Below are 17,115 nucleotides of genomic sequence, written 5' to 3' on the forward strand. Positions count from 1 at the left end.
AATGGTGTGGCAAAGAAGGAAAAAAGGGGGTGTGGTGAGGATGGGGGAGTGGAAAGGGGGAAAGGACTGGGGGGGGGGGAAGGACTGGGGGGAGGGGAAGGGGGAAAAGGACTGTAGGGGGGTGCAGGGGGCAGAAGTGTGTGGAGGAAGAATGGGGCATGGGGAGGTGGGAGGGGAGTCGGGTGAAGAAGGCCACAAGGGTGTGATGAGGGAAAGGTGTGTAGTGCAAGGTGTTGTGGGGAGTGGCAGATGTGTCGGACAAGATGATGAGTGGTAGGGAGGGGGGAGATATAGGAGAGCTGCACGTGTAGAGGGGGTGAGGGAGATGTGGTGGAGGGACATGCGTGTAGGGGAGAAGGTTGGGGGGATGGGGAGGTGAGGGAGGGAGAGGTGTAGTGGGGGGTGAGGAAGGTGGGGGGTGAGGAAGGGGGGGTGAGGAAGGGGGGGGTGAGGAAGGGGGGGTGAGGAGGGGGGTGAGGAAGGGGGGGTGAGGAAGGGGGGTGAGGAAGGGGGGGGTGAGGAAGGGGGGGTGAGGAAGGGGGGGTGAGGAAGGGGGGGGTGAGGAAGGGGGGGTGAGGAAGGGGGGGGTGAGGAAGGGGGAGAGTGAGGAAGGGGGAGAGTGAGGAAGGGGGAGGGTGAGGAAGGGGAGGGTGAGGAAGGGGGAGGGTGAGGAAGGGGGAGGGTGAGGAAGGGGGGGGGTGGGGGGGGGGGCAAATGTGTAAGAGGAGATGGTGTGGGGGACAGGGAAGGTGTGGGGGAGGTGCAAGTGTGTAGGGCGAGAGGGTGTGAGGTAAGGACAGATGTGGAGAGGGATGGTGTGGGAGGGGAGGGGGGAGGGGAGACTGAGGTGGTGGGGAGGGGCAAGTGTGCAGAGTGGGTTGTGAAGGAGGGGCAGATGGGTAAGGGGGATGGCGTTTGGAGGGCAGGTGGGCAAGGGGGGTAGTGTTGGGAGGGGACATGGTGTTGGGAGGGGGGAGGGTGTGGTGAAAGGGGGGAGGGGTGTGAAAGGGGGGAGGGTGTGGGGAAGGGGGGGAGGGTGTGGGGAAGGGGGGGGAGGGTGTGGGAAGGGGGGGGAGGGGTGTGGGGACAGTGGGGGAAGGTGGGGGGGGAGGGAGGGTGTGGGGAAAGGGGGGGGAGGGAGGGCGTGGGGGAAGGGGGGGAGGGAGGGTGTGGTGAAGGGGGGGGGAGGGAGGGTGTGGGAAAGGGGGGGGAGGGAGGGTGTGGAAAGGGGGGGGAGGGAGGGTGTGGGAAAGGGGGGGAGGGAGGGGGGGGAAGGGGGGGGCAGGGAGGGTGTGGGGAAGGGGGGGGGCAGGGTGGGTGTGGGGAAGGGGGGGGCAGGGAGGGTGTGGGGAAGGGGGGGGCAGGGTGGGGTGTGGGGGAAGGGGGGGGGCAGGGAGGGTGTGGGGAACGGGGGGGAGGCCAGGGTGTGGGGAAGGGGGGGGGGAGGCCAGGGTGTGGGGAAGGGGGTGGGGGGAGACCAGGGTGTGGGGAAGGGGGGGGGCGAGGGTGTGGGGAAGCGGGGGGGCGAGGGTGGGGAAGGTGGGGGGAGGGTGTGGGGAAAGGGGGAGGTGGGTAGGGGAAAGGGGGAGGTGGGGTAGGGGAAAGTGATGTGGGGTGGTGTGAGGGAGGATGGTGTGAGGGAGGGGGGTGAGATGAAGATGTGTAGGGGGAGATGGTGTGGGGTGGTGTGAGGGAGGGGGATGAGATGGAGGTATGGGGTAGAGAAAGATGTGTAGGGGGAGATGGTGTAGGTTGGTGTGAAGGAGGGGGAATGAGAGGGAGGTGTGGGGAGGTGCAGATGTGTAGCAGGAAGATGGTGTGAGGAGTGTCGTGGGAGAGTGATGAGAGGGAGGGGGAGGAGAGGGGAGGTTGTGGGGGGAGGGGCAGGTGGGGAGGTGTGTTTGAGGGAGGGGAGGTGTGGGGGTGGGGGAGATGTGTGTGGTGAGGTGTGGGGGAGGGCAGGTATTGGGGGGCTGATATGGGGAGGATGGTGTGAGGGAGGAGAGGAGAGGGAGTTGTGGGGTTGGGGCAGTTTGGGAGGGGAGTTTGAGGGAGGGGAGGTGTGGGGGTGGGCAGAGCTGTAGGTGGTGTTGGGGTGGAGCAGGTGTCTAGGGGGAGAGGGTGTGGGGGGGTGGGGCAGGTGTGTTGGGAGTGTGGGGGGGTGGGGCAGGTGTGTAGAGGAGTGTGTGTATGGGATGAGGGGTGTGGGGGTGGGGCAGGTGTGTAGTGGGAGAAGGTTTGTGTGTGTTGGGCAGGTGTGTAGGGGAGGAGTGGGGCAGGTGAGGAGTGTGGGGGGCGAGGCAGGTGTGTAGGGGACAGAGGGTGGGGGTGGTGCAGGTGTGTGGGAGAGTGGGTATGGGACAGGCCCTCAACTCACTGCTATCCGTGTGCATGTCCAGCCATCGCTTAAATGTCCCCAAATGACTCTGCTTCCACCACCACAGCTGGCAACGCATTCCATGCATTCACAACTCTGAGTAACGAACCTTTCTCTGACGTCTCCTTTAGACCTTCCTCCTAATATCTTCAAACAATGACTTCTCGTACCAGTCAATCCTGCCCTGGGGAAAAGTCTCTGACTATTGACTATCTGTTCCTCTCATTATTTTGTATACCTTGATCAAGTCTCCTCTCTTCCTCCTCCTCCTCTCCAGAGAGAAACGTCCAAACTTATTCAAAAGAGAAAATGCTGGAAAATCTCAGCAGGTCCGGCAGCATCTGTAAGGAGAGACAAGAGCTGACGTTTCGAGTCTAACTGACCCTTTGTCAAAGCTAAAAAAAGGGAGAAATAGGGAGATATTTATACTAGGCGGAGAGAAGGTGAGTCATGGCTCCAGAAGCAAAGGTAGCAATAAAGTCGGGGGCGAAGACAGTCACTGAGGAAGGAAATATATGTCGGAGGCGAGGACAGTCACTGAGGAAGGAAATATATGTCGGAGGCAAAGACAGTCACTGAGAAAGGAAATATTTATTGCTACCTTTGCTTCTGGAGCCATGACTCACCTTCTCTCTAGCCTAGTATAAATACCTCCCTTGTCTCTCCTTACAGATGCTGCCAGACCTGCTGAGATTTTCCAGCATTTCTCTTTTGGTTTCAGATTCCAGCATCCGCAGTAATTTGCTTTTATCTGAGCTTATTCAACCTTTCTTCATAAGGCAAGCCTTCCAGTCCAGGCAGCATCCTGGTAAACCTTCTTTGCACCCTCTCCAAAGCCTCTGTATCTTTCCTATATTAGGGCGACAGAACTGGACACAGTATTCCAAGTGTGGACACAAGATTCCAAGAGCTGCAGCAAAACCTCGCGGCTCTTAAACTCTACACCCCTGTTAATGACTTTGTGAATGAGCCTACCATGGGGAACCCTATCTCAAATGCCTTGCTGAAGTCCATATACACCATATCCACTGCTCGACCGTCGACCTGTCTTGACACCTCCTCAAAGAACTCAATAAAATTTGTAAGGCATGACCTGCCCCTCACAAAGCCATGCTGACTGCCTTTAATCACAGTATGCTTTGCCAAATATTCATAATTCCTATCCCTCAGATTTCTTTCCAAAACTTTGCTGACCACAGACGTAAGACTGATTGGTCTGTAATTGCCAGCGAAGTCCCTATTACCCTTCTTGAAAACAGCAACATTTGCCTCCTTCCAATCCTCCAGTATGACTCCTGTGGAGAGTGAGGAAGCAAATATTCTCACTAGCGGCTTAGCAACCTCCTTTCTCGCTTCCCGGAGCAGCCTAGGATAAATCTGGTCTGGCCCTTGGGACTTATCAATCTTAATGTTTTCCAAAATTTGCAGCACATCAACTTCATCAATCTTGATCTGGTCAAGACTGTATCCCAGCTCCTCTAAGTTTTCATTTACAACAAGTTCTCTTTCCTTGGTGAAAACCGAAGCAAAAAGCTCATTTAGGGCTTCCCCTGTCTGCTCAGACTCCACGCACAAGTTCCCTCCGCTATCCCTGATCGGCCCTACCTTCTCCCTGATCATTCTCTTATTCCTCGTGTCTAAGTAAAATGCCTTTGGGTTCTCCCTAATCCTTCTTGCCAAGCTTTTTTCGTGCTCCCTCCTGGCCCTCCTCAGTCCATTTCTGAGTTCCTTTCTAGCAAGCCTATAACCCTCTAAAGCTGTGCTAGATCCTTGCTTCCTCCACCTTACGTAAGCTGCCTTGTTCCTTTTGATGAGACGTTCCTCAGTTCTTGTCATCCAAGGTTCCTTAATCTTACCCCTCCTTACCTGTCTCAGATCAACAATTTTGTGCATCACTCGCAACAACTGCTCCTTAAATAGTCTCCACATGTCTGCTGTGCCCTTTCTGTGGAACAATTGCTCCCAGTCTGTACTTCCCAACTCCTATCTGATAGCGTTATAATTTCCCTTTCCCCAATTAAATATCTACCCTCGGTAACAGCTCCTTTCACTCTCCAAGGCAATGCTAAATGTGAGGCAGTTATGATCGCTTTTCACCAAAGTGCTCTCCCACCATGAGAGCTGACACCTGTCCTGGCTCATTGCTGAGCAACAAATCCAAAATGGCCTCTCCCCTCGTCAGTCTGTCTACAGAGGGGACAGGGGTGTGGGGGTGGGACAGGTGTGTGTGTGTGTTGGGGGGAGTGGTGAGAGGGTAGGGCAGGTATGCAGGGAACAGGGTGTGGGGGTGGGTCAGATGTGTGAGGGAGGGGGTGTGGGGGTGGTATAGGTGCTTGGGGGAGAAGATGTGGGGTGGGGCAGGTGTGTAGGGGAGAGTGTGTGGGTGTGGGGGGTGGGACATGAATGAAGAGGGAGAGGGTGAGTGGCTGGTGTGTAGGGGGAGAGGGTGTGGGGGGTGGGGCAGCGTGTGTAGGGGGAGAGGGTGTGGGGGTGGGGAAACGTGTGTGGCGGAGATGGAGAAGGGGTGTATGAGGTGCGTACACGGACAGGGTGTGGAGGTGGGGGCAGCATGTGCCGGGGAGGGGGAGGGGGAGGGGGAGGGGCAGGAGTGTCGGGGAGGGGGGAAGGGGGAGGGAGGGGGGCAGGGGGAGGGAGGGGGGCAGAGGGGAAGGGGGGGAAGGGGGGGAAGGGGGGGAGGGGGGGAAGGGGGGGGGAAGGGGGGGGGAAGGGGGGGAGGGGGGGAGGGAGGGGCGGGGGGGAGGGAGGGGAGGGAGGGGAGGGGGGGAAGGGGGGGAAGGGAGGGGGAAGGAGGGGGAAGGGGGAGGAGGGGAAGGGCGTGGGGGAGGGGGCGGGGGGAGGGGGCGGGGGGAGGGGGGCAGGGGGAGGAGGGCAGGGGGAGGGGGGAGGGAGGGCAGGGGGAGGGGGGAGGGAGGGCAGGGGGAGGGGGAGAGGGGGGGAGGGGGAGAGGGGGGGAGGGGGGAGAGGGGGGGAGGGGGAGGGGAGAGGGGGGGAGGGGGAGGGGAGAGGGGGGGAGGGAGAGGGGGAGGGGGGGAGGGAGAGGGGGAGGGGGAGAGGGAGGGGAGGGGGAGAGGGAGGGCAGGGGGAGAGGGAGGGCAGGGGGAGGGGGAGAGGGAGGGCAGGGGGAGGGGGGAGAGGGAGGGCAGGGGGAGGGGGAGAGAGGGGGAGAGGGAGGGCAGGGGGAGGGGGAGAGGGGGGGAGAGGGGGGGAGAGGGGGGGAGAGGGGGAAGGGGGGGGAGAGGGGAAGGGGGGGAGGGGGGGAAGGGGGGGAGGGGGGGAAGGGGGGGGAGGGGGGGAGGGGGGGGGCGGAGGGGGGGGAGGAGGGGCGGGGGGGGAGGGAGGGGCGGAGGGGCGGAGGGGGGGGAGGGAGGGAGGGAGGGGGAGAGGGGGGGAGAGGGAGGGGAGGGGGAGAGGGAGAGCAGGGGGAGAGGGGGGGGGGAGGGAGGGGAGCGGGAGGGGGGGGGGGAGGGGAGGGGGGAGGGGGGAGGGAGGGGAGGGGGAGGGGGGAGGGGGTAAGGGCAGGCAGGTCGCGAGGAGGGCGGGGCATGCGCGTCGCGGGGAGGGAGGGAGGGAGGGCGGGGCAGGTCGTGTCGCGGGGAGGGAGGGAGGGCGGGGCAGGTGCGTCGCGGGGAGGGAGGGCGGGGCAAGCAGGTCTGGGAGGGGCGGGGCAGGCAGGGTGGGGTGGGGAGGGAGGGCGGGGCGGGCAGGGCGGGGTGGGGAGAGAGAGAGGGGCGGGGGTGGGGAGAGAGAGAGGGGCGGGGTGGGGGAGGGAGGGCGGGGCGGGTGGGGCAGGCGGGTCGGGGGGGGGAAGGCGGGGCAGACGGGTCGGGGAGGGAGGGCGGGGCAGGCGGGTCGGGGAGGGAGGGCGGGGCAGGGCGGGGAGGGGGAGGGAGGGGGAGGGAGGGGGAGGGAGGGGGAGGGAGGGCGGGGAGGGGGAAGGGAGGGCGGGGCGGGAGGGTCGGGGAGGGGGAGGGAGGTCGGGGTGGGCGAGGGAGGGCGGGGCGGGCGGGGCGGGGAGGGGGAGGGCGGGGCGGGCGGGTCGGGGAGGGGGAGGGCGGGTCGGGCGGGCGGGGTGGGGGAGGGGGAGGGAGGGCGGGGCGGGGGAGGGGGAGGGAGGGCGGGGCGGGGAGGGGGAGGGCGGGGAGGGGGAGGGCGGGGCGGGGAGGGGGAGGGAGGGCGGGGCGGGGAGGGGGAGGGAGGGCGGGGCGGGGAGGGGGAGGGAGGGCGGGGCGGGGAGGGGGAGGGAGGGGCGGGCGGGCGGGAGGGGGAGGGGGAGGGAGGGCGGGGCGGGCGGGGCGCGGGGAGGGGGAGGGAGGGGGGAGGGAGGGCGGGGTGGGCGGGGCGGGGAGGGAGGGCGGGGTGGGCAGGGCGGGGGAGGGAGGGCGGGGTGGCCGGGTCGGGGAGTGGGAGGGAGGGCGGGGTCGGCCGGGTCGGGGAGTGGGAGGGAGGGCGGGAGTGGCCGGCGTCGGGGAGTGGGAGGGAGGGCGGGGAGGGCGGGGCGTCCGGGTCGGGGAGGGGGGGGAGGGCGGGGCGTCCGGGTCGGGGAGGGGGGGGGAGGGCGGGGCGGCCGGGTCTGGGAGGGGGAGGGAGGGCGAGGCGTCCGGGTCGGGGAGGGGGAGGAGGGAGGGCGGGGCGGCCGGGTCGGGGAGGGGGAGGGAGGGCGGGGCGGCCGGGTCGGGGGAGAGGGGGAGGGAGGGCGGGGCGGCCGGGTCGGGGGAGAGGGGAGGGAGGGCGGGGGCGGCCGGGTCGGGGAGAGGGGGAGGGAGGGCGGGGGCGGCCGGGTCGGGGAGAGGGGAGGGAGGGCGGGGCGGCCGGGTCGGGGAGAGGGGAGGGAGGGCGGGGCGGCCGGGTCGGGGGAGAGGGGAGGGAGGGCGGGGCGGCCGGGTCGGGGAGGGGGAGGGATGGCGGGCAGGCGGGTCGGGGAGGGGGGGAGGGCGGGGCAGGGCGCGTGGGGGGGAGGGCGGGGCAGGGCGTGTGGGGGGGAGGGCGGGGCAGGGCGCGTGGGGGGGAGGCTGGGCAGGGCACGTGGGGGGAGTGCGGGGCAGGGCGCGTGGGGGGAGGGAGGGCGGGGCAGGGCGCGTGGGTAGGCGGGTGTATGGGCGGGGCGAGGCACGTGGGTTGGCGGGTGGGCGGGGGCGAGGCGCGTGGGTGGGTGGATGGGCGGGGCGAGGCGCGTGGGTGGGCGGGGCGAGGCGCGTGGGTGGGCGGGGCGAGGCGCGTGGGTCGGTGGGCGGGGCGAGGCGCGTGGGTGGGCGAGCGGGGCGAAGCGTGGGTAGGCAGGCGGGCGGGTGGGGCGAGGCGCGTGTGCGGGGCGAGGCGCATGGGGGAGGATGTGGGAGGGCCTGTAGGTGGGAGGGTGGGGCAGGGCGTGTAGGGGACAGGGTGTGAGGGTGAGGCAAGTGTATGGGGAGATGGGGTGGGGGCCGGTGTGTGTCGGGGAGAGGGTGGGGCAGGTGTTGCGCCTGCTGTCCTCAACCCACCGCGCGCGTGGCGTTCCTCGCGCTCCACGCGACGCTCCAGCAGCTTCGCCTGAATTCGGGAATCGCTCAGTGAATGGGGAAAGCGTCGGTTTAGCGTCACCGAACATCACCTGGATTCAAGGTCTGGACGGTTAGATTTATTCCTTGCGCCCGTACGGATTTGAAACGTGCCCCGAACACTGCCCGCGAAAACGTCACCGAGCAACTGATGGCGGTCCAGGGTGACGTCACCGAGCAGCAGAAGCCAGTTCGATGTGACGTCACCGGAAGTCCCTCTGACTGGCTGACTCCGAACTTCCGCTTTTGGTGTGAGTTACCGAAACGGCCCTAAATAACCGCCTGGCCAAGAATGAGTTGGAATGATCAGTCTAGAGATGACAAAAAAGCACGGATGATGGTTTCAGCAGGCCACGAGTTGATAAAATATGGGATCAAGCGATGCCATGTGCATTTGTGAAGTGGGTAGCTCATCTTTGGGATCAAATATAGCAGTCTGTTGTTCAAGTTCAGACAGTGGCCATGCAATGGTATCATGTCATCAGAGAGTTTACGACAAAGTTGAAAACTCCTCTACCTCATCAGTGTGTAGAAGGGAAAGCTGCGTGTCTATCATCATTGTAATCGTGGAAATTTGATTTTGGATGATGTCTCGAGGGGGCAGACGAAGAATAGGAAATGCCCAAGAATTTTTTGAATGGAAGCTGCATTGCAGAAAGTGGAAGAGAAACAGCTGTGAATGATTCGTTGGCTACAACAGGAGATAAAATGGACATGAACACAGAAAATGTGCAACTGTTCAGTTGCTCTTACAGTTTTCATGGAAAAAAGAAATTGTGGTGCAGCAGCGAAATTCCAATGAAAGATCATTGACTCAAAACATTATTGAACAAAGCACTCCTAAAAGAATCTTCCCAGAAACTCCACCCAAGTTTTTGAGGGCTAAATTTGTAGCAAGTTACTCTCAGTACACATTGATAATTTTCTATCCAAGCCTTCTTATAAACTTCATACTACTTCATCCTCTTCAATTTGGGCAACCCAAGATCTATAAAGCAGAGCCGACACCAAGACCTATCATCTCCCCTAAAGTATTTCCAACATACAAGATGACTCAAAAACAGCCAAAATATTCAAACCACTAATGAAGAAATCCACTAACCTTTTTATTCTTGCACAGGGTGTGGGCATTACCGGCCAGGCCAGATTTTATTGCTCATCACCAATATCCTAGAGAAGGTGATGGTGATCTGCCTTCTGAATCATTACGGTTAATATGATAGCAACAGTGTTGTCACAGAGTCAGATTCAGTATTTAGAAACCGCTGGAGTGAAGTAATGGCACTACACTCAAGTCAGGAGAATCTGTCGTTTGGAGGGAATCTAGCAGGTATAAGATTCTCATATATCTGTTGCCCTTGCCATTTTGGTGTTAGGTGTCACAGATTTGAACGATGGTGTAGAAGGAGCCTTGGTGAGTTGCTTATTTCGCCAACACTAAACATTCAATAGGTACAGCAGACCCATAGTCAACTTATCCAACTCAATGGTCAGTTAAGTTATTCTTCACCAATGTATTCATTAAAAAGCTTATTTTATCATCAAACAATATATAAAAGAAAACTTCTCATCCAACAAAACTATATGACTGGATCACATGAACTTATACTAATGTGCCCAAATTTGACATCATTCTACTAATGTGGTACCGATTTGAAACAAATTTAATGTGCATCAACCAGTTTCTCATTCTGTAACAACTATTTCCATTAAGATATGAGCCAGCCTGCCTTACATTGGTTCCACCTCGCATAGACTACAATTTATATTCAAATCGGTGAACATAGAAGTACGACTCAAGTCATTTAAGAAGAATACTCAATGGGACCATTTGTGAATACGCATTAATGGGTGATTGTATCTGTGATAGGAGAAGTTTTTCTGAAAGGATAGATCTATGGAGGAAAGGAGTAGAGTAAGCTCAGTTTGCAAAGAACAAGAGTTGAGATAGCAGTTGAAATCACCAAGGATGAAAGATTACTAAATATAGGAGGAGAGAGAAGAAAGCAGAGAGGATATCTTAGTGAGAAGTTTAATGGGGTATATTGGGTTAATTGGGTGATTTGATAACTGCGTAGGTGGTAAAACAAGGATTTTAACTGAGAGGTGTTAAGAGTGAAACATGATGACTGTCCAAATGAGAATTGCTAAAAGAGGGGAAAAATATCAAGGTATGGTTTAAAGATGAGGAGTACACTATTATGCAAGTGTAGCAGGGCAAGTGATGGATGCTTCACAGTTGGGAAAGCTTTGTGAAGGGAAAGATGTCATCAACTCTTATCAGTGCAATTGTTTGCAATTAATTCATGAACAGCAAAACCTTCATTAAAATGCATATTTGAGGGAGATTTGAAACAGTGACTAAGCATCCTACATGAAATGTTCACAGGAACAGCATTAGAAGTGACAAGATGGACAGAGGAGGTTGCAATATTCTCAGCAGGCAGGCTAGATGGTGAAGTCAGGAACAGAATGGGTATTGCTACTCATTAGGAGGCAGCGATAAATACCACAATAGGTCTTTTGAGAATACCTAGAGAGGTACAGAAGGAGGCTGTAGGGTTATTAAGAGGATATGAAGCCTAAGATGGTGGCATTAGAGTAGGAAAGACAATGAGTACTTGAGATATAGAAATTTTAACAGTGGATGACCAGAGGGTAGAGAGAAAAATGAGGCACAATAACAGGGAAGGCTTAGAGAAGAGAGGAATAAGAATGCAGGTTCGAGTCTGGAGCACCAGCCATAGTGAAAAGGACATGGGAAAATGAGGTTATATAAGCAACAAGATTGCAAATTAGATTGAGACAGCTAAGACTGAAATGTGAGTAAAAAAAAATCTTGGTTTAAATTAAGGTATATGAAGTTATAATAAAATTGACAAATTGAAGACAGGCACCAAGACAGGTGAGTGGAAATAGGCAATGCAATGTCTGGATGGTTCTCTCAAGAATTGCTGCTGGTAAATCTGAAAGTTAAAATAACAAGATGCAACATTCTGCAGCTGTCAGAAAAATAGATCAAAGATTTTGTTCAAACAATCAGCTGAGTTTGACTGAGTGTAAATAGAGACCATGGAGAAGTTTCTAAATAACAATTTCTGTTGCCAAGTCTAAACATGAAGAATGTAAGCAGTTCATTGAAGTAGATCAGAGCTTTGAATTTAATCCACATCAACGTTCAAATCAATGCTGTCAATTTTAGTTACTGTACTGACAGGGCTAATTAATTGATGTTTTAATTCAATATGGTCCAACAAGTAGAATTGATGGCAATTATTCCACTGTAATGTGTTGAGAGATGTCAGATTCCAGCTCTGTCCCCGAATCACAGTCCAGGGAGAGGTATTATTTGATAGCTGAGGAACACCAATACAAGATCAATGTTGTAGCTAACCTGCATGAATCTAAGCCCTTGCGTAGTGACGCATTTCAGAGCAGTGTTATCTAACAAAATTTGATGCCAAATCACATAAGGATATTTGGAACAGATAATCAAAAGCTTGATCAAGAAGGTGGATTTTCGGGAGTATCTCACAGGAGAAAAATAAGGTTTAGAGAGGAAACTTCAGAATTTAGGACTTTAGCAGCTGAAAGCATGGTCCCCAATGTACAAGCAATTAAAGTAACAGAACAGCCCAGGATTGGATGAGTACTGATAAGTTGGGGGTTGTAGGAGGTTGCAGAGATGAGGAAGTGTGTATCTTTTGAAAGATTTGAAACATGGAGATGAGTTTTAAAATCAAGGTGTTGTATGGCCAGTAACAAATGTAGGTCAGTGAGTACAGAGGATATGGGGAATTAGAATTTGGTGTAACTGAGGAGCAAAGTTTTAGATTATCTGACATTTATGGAAGTTGGGATCTGAGAGGTTAGCTGGAAGGGCATTGGAATTGTCAAGCTTAGATAAAATAGGTGAAGTTGAGAGTTTCAGCAGTAGATGAGCTAAACCACATAGCACAAGCAGAGGCCAAAACATGTATTGTAGCTGTGCTGACTCTTTGAAGAAGCTAGCTAATTAGCCTCACTCTCCTGCTTTTCTTTCCTACAGCTATGTTTTTTTTTCTTTTCTATAGCCATGTATTTTTTTCTTTTTGAAATGTTCAACAAATGATCTAAAACAATAAAGTTCAAGTTATATTTATTATCTCAACTGTAAGTTCCTAGTTGGGCTACAGCTTCAGCAATAGTCTCACTAATACTGTTTAATTTCAAGAAGAACTTTGGCAAAGTTCCATTTCAAAGGCTATTAGTTAGGGTAAAAATCAATGGGAATTTAGGGTAGAATTTGGGACTGTAGCAGAAATTGGTTTTAAAAATGAACAAGTGTATACCTGAGTGATTTAAGGAAGAACTTTCTCAGATGCTACACTATTCAGAGATGGTCACTGTCTCACATTTGTTTGGCCTTATGTGCTATTTCCCCCTTACTAGCCCAAACTTAGATTTTGTCCATGTCATGTTTAAGATGGACACAATGACTTCATTGTCTGAGGATTTGTAATTGGATCATGAACATCCTGAATTTTGATTTTAAGACAGAGGGAAGGTTATGAATGAAGGATCTGAAGATGGTGGAGCTATATTGGAGTAACTCCAGCTGCATTGTTCTGGGCTGAGATGATTAGCCTCCAACAAACATCTCCTTTCATGCCAGGTATAACACCAGCTGGAAAGTGTGGCCGGATGGGCCGCTTAAAACGATAGATTTATGAGAAATGAACAATAAATGAGGCATGCTGGGAAATTGAAACAAGCTTTGACCAAAAGTGACTGTGCTCAAAGACTCTGGAGTAAATTATCTGCACAATTCAGACAGGCTGCAGTTACAGACAGACAGTGTGCAACTGACCCAGCAGCTGCGGACAATACAATATACACTTGAATTGGAATTGAATAGAATAGATTTGAATGCCATCCCTAGGACAATCGTAAACATTGAGTTGTTTACTAGACACAAGGGTGACTCACGCCCTAATTTGGAGAGGGCTACCTGACCAATTTGTACCCAACACCTCCAGAATGGATGCTCAAGGACCACCCTGCCATCGACATGTCAACACCTGGTTGGGTCCGATTGATCAGGGTGATCGATTTATTGATGAACATCAAAGACCCTCCCAAAAGGGTGCAAAGACTTATAAGTATAAGAATGGCTGCTAAACCACCCTCAGGATCGGTAACTCAAGACCAGCCACTGTGGAGAGAAGATACCTCTGAGATATCGCGAGAAGAAGACCATAAAATCATCACCACATGAATCAAGGCCAAGATCTAGTGTGGTGGTATATGTTCATCCACAGTTAAGTTAAAGCATAAGATAATTGATTAGAGTTATAGTATAAATTGTCAGTTTGTAGCATATTTTGTTTTTATCATATTAATTGTGTTAAATAGAGTCATAGAGATGTACAGCATGGAAACAGACCCTTTGGTCCAACCCGTCCATGCCGACCAGATATCCCAAACCAATCTAGTCCCACCTGCCAGCAGCCAGCCCATATCCCTCCAAACCCTTCCTATTCATATACCCTCCAAATATCTCTTAAATGTTGCAATTGTACCAGCCTCCACCACTTCCTCTGGCAGCTCATTCCATACATGTACCACCCTCTGCGTGAAAAAGTTGCCCCTTAGGTCTCTTTTATACCTTTCCCCTCTCACCCTAAACCTATGCCCTCTAGTTCTGGACTCCCCGACCCCAGGGAAGAGACTTTGCATATTTATCCTATCCATGCGCTTAATAATTTTGTAAACCTCGGTAAGGTCACCCCTCAGCCTCTGACGCTCCAGGGAAAACAGCCCCAGCTTATTCAGCCTCTCCCTATAGCTCAAATCCTCCAACCCTGGTAACATCCTTGTAAATCTTTGCTGAACCTTTTCAAGTTTCACAACATCTTTCCGTTAGGAAGGAGACCAGAATTGCATGCAATATTCCAACAGTGGCCTAACCAATGTCCTGTACAGCCACAACATGACCTCCCAACTCCTATACTCAATACTCTGACCAATAAAGGAAAGCATACCAAACACCTTCTTCACTATCCTGTCTACCTGCAACTCCACTTTCAAGGAGCTATGAACCTGCACTCCAAGGTCTGTTTGTTCAGCAACACTCCCTTGGACCTTACCATTAAGTGTATTAGTCCTGCTAAGGTTTGCTTTCCCAAAATGCAGCACCTTGCATTTATCTGAATTAAACTCCATCTGCCACTTCTTAGCCCATTGGCCCATCTGGTCCAGATCCTTTTGTAATCTGAGGTAACCCTCTTCGCTGACCACTACACCTGCAATTTTGGTGTCATCTGCAAACTTACTAACTGTACCTCTTATGCTCGCATCCAAATCATTTATGTAAATGACACAAAGTAGAGGAACCACCACCGATCCTTGTGGCACTCCACTGGTCACAGGCCTCCAGTCTGAAAAACAACCCTCCACCATGACCTTCTGTCTTCTACCTTTGAGCCAGTTCTGCATCCAAATAGCTAGTTCTCCCTGTATTCCATGAGATCTAACCTTGCTAATCAGTCTCCCATGGGGAACCTTGTCGAATGCCTTACTGAAGTCCATATAGATCACATCAAGTGCTCTGCCCTCATCAATCTGCTTTGTTACTTCTTCAAAAAACTCAATCAAGTTTGTGAGACATGATTTCCCACGCACAAAGCCATGTTGACTATCTATAATCAGTCCTTGCCTTTCCAAATACATATACATCCAGTCCCTCAGGATTCCCTCCAACAACTTGCCCACCACCAACGTCAGGCTCACCGGTCGATAGTTCCCTGACTTGTCCTTACCACGCTTCTTAAACAATGGCACCACGTTAGCCAACCTCCAGTCTTCCGGCACCTCACCTGTGACTATCGATGATACAAATATCTCAGCAAGAGGCCCAACAATCACTTCTCTAGCTTCCCACAGGGTTCTCGGGTACACCTGATCAGGTCCTGGGGATCTTTCCACCTTTAACCGTTTCAAGACATCCAGCACTTCCTCCTCTGTAATCTGGACATTTTGCAAGATGTCACCATCTATTTCCATACAGTCTATGTCTTCCATATCCTTTTCCACAGTAAATACTGATGCAAAATACTCATTTAGTATCTCCCTCATTTTCTGTGGCTGCACACAAAAGCTGCCTTGCTGATCTTTGAGGGGCCCTATTCTCTCCCTAGTTACCCTTTTGTCCTTAATGTATTTGTAAAAAAATCTCTTTGGATTCTCCTTAATTCTATTTGTCAAAGCTATCTCATGTCCCCTTTTTACCCTCCTGATTTCCCTCTTAAGTATACTCCTACTTCCTTTATACTCTTCGAAGGATTCACTCAATCTATCCTGTCTACACCTGACATATGCTTCCTTCTTTTTCTTAACCAAACCCTCAATTTCTTTTGTCATCCAGCATTCCCTATACCCACCAGCCTTTCCTTTCACCCTTACATTAATATACTTTCTCTGGATTCTCGTTATCTCATTTCCGAAGGCTTCCCATTTTCCAGCCATCCCTTTCCCTGCGAACATCTGCCCCCAATCAGCTTTCGAACATTCTTGCCTAGTAACCCTTAACACTATGGTAGTCCCAGTCTATGTATGGAACGTTAAAATCCCCTACCATAAACACCCTATTATTCTTACAGGTAGCTCAGATCTCCTTACAAGTTTGTTTCTCAATTTCCCTCTGACTATTAGGGGGTCTATAATACAATCCCACTAAGGTTATCATCCCTTTCTTATTTCTCAGTTCCACCCAAATAACCTCCCTGGATGTATTTCTGGGAATATTCTCCCTCAGCACAGCTGTAATGCTATCCCATATCAAAAATGCCATTCCCCCCGCCTCCCTTTCTATCCTTCCTGTAGTGGGCGGCACGGTGGCACAGTGGTTAGCACTGCTGCCTCACAGCGCCAGAGACCCGGGTTCAATTCCCGCCTCAGGCGACTGACTGTGTGGAGTTTGCACGTTCTCCCCGTGTCTGCGTGGGTTTCCTCCGGGTGCTCCGGTTTCCTCCCACACTCCAAAGATGTGCAGGTCAGGTGAATTGGCCATGCTAAATTGCCTGTAGTGTTAGGTAAGGGGTAGATGCAGATGTAGGGGTAAGGGTGGGTTACGCTTCGGCGGGGCGGTGTGGACTTGTTGGGCCGAAGGGCCTGTTTCCACACTGTAAGTAATCTAATCTAATCTAATCTAATCTAATCTAATCATTTGTATCCTTAACTTTAAGCTGCCAGTCCTGCCCATCCCTGAACCATATTTCTGTAATTGCTATGATATCCCAGTCCCATGTTCCTAACCATGCCCTGAATAAATCTGTCTTCCCTGTTAGGCCCCTTGCATTGAAATAAATGCAGTTTAATTTATTTGTCCTACCTTGTCCCTGCCAGCCCGGACTGTTTGACTCTCTTCTGTTCTCAGCTGTACCAGTCTCAGATTGATCTCTTTCCTCACTATCTCCCTGGTCCCCACCCTCACCTTACTAGTTTAAATCTTCCTGAGCTCTAGCAAATTTCCCTGCCAGTATATTAGTCAGTTTAGGTGCAATCCGTCCTCCTTGTACAGGTCACTTCTACTCCAAAAGAGATTCCAATGATCCAAAAATGTGAATCCTTCTCCCACATACCAGCTCAGCCATGCATTCATCTGCTCTATCTTCCTATTCCTGCCCTCACTAGCTCGTAGCACTGGGAGTAATCCAGATATTACTACTCTCGAGGACTTCCTTTTTAAATTTCCTGCCTAACTCTCTGTAATTCCCTTCAGAATATCAAACTTTTCCCTTCCTATGTCGTTGGTTCCAATGTGGGCAATGACCTCCTGCTGGCCCCTCTCCCCCTGTGAGAACATTCTGCACCCTCTCTGAGACATCCTTGATCTTGGCACCAGGGAAACAACACACCATTCTGCTTTTTCGCTACTGGCCACAGAAACGTCTGTCTGTACCTCGGACTGCAGAATCCCCTAACACAATTGATCTTTTGGAACCCGATGTACCCCTCATTGCATTAGAGCCAGTCTCAATATCAGAAACTTGGCTATTTGTGCTATGTTCCCCTGAGAATCCATCACCCCCTACATTTTCCAAAACAGCATACCTGTTTGAAATGGGTATATCCACAAAAGACTCCTGCACTAGCTGCCTACCTCTCTTACCTTTCCTGGAGTTAACCCATCTATGTGACTGT

General features: G+C 53.3%; 1 protein-coding gene across 1 annotated transcript in view; it reads right to left on the reverse strand.

Annotated features, from left to right (window-relative positions):
* The window catches only part of meiob (meiosis specific with OB-fold), a 71,877-nt gene extending 63,897 nt beyond the window's left edge, over positions 1 to 7,980 (reverse strand). The window contains exon 1 of the mRNA XM_072560275.1: positions 7,876 to 7,980. The gene's annotated coding sequence lies outside the window, so the exon portion shown is untranslated. The remainder of the gene's footprint in view (positions 1 to 7,875) is intronic.
* Between the last annotated feature and the right edge of the window lie 9,135 nt (positions 7,981 to 17,115).

Source organism: Chiloscyllium punctatum, chromosome 40 (genome assembly GCF_047496795.1).
Source record: "Chiloscyllium punctatum isolate Juve2018m chromosome 40, sChiPun1.3, whole genome shotgun sequence".
Taxonomy (NCBI): Eukaryota; Metazoa; Chordata; class Chondrichthyes; order Orectolobiformes; family Hemiscylliidae; genus Chiloscyllium; species Chiloscyllium punctatum.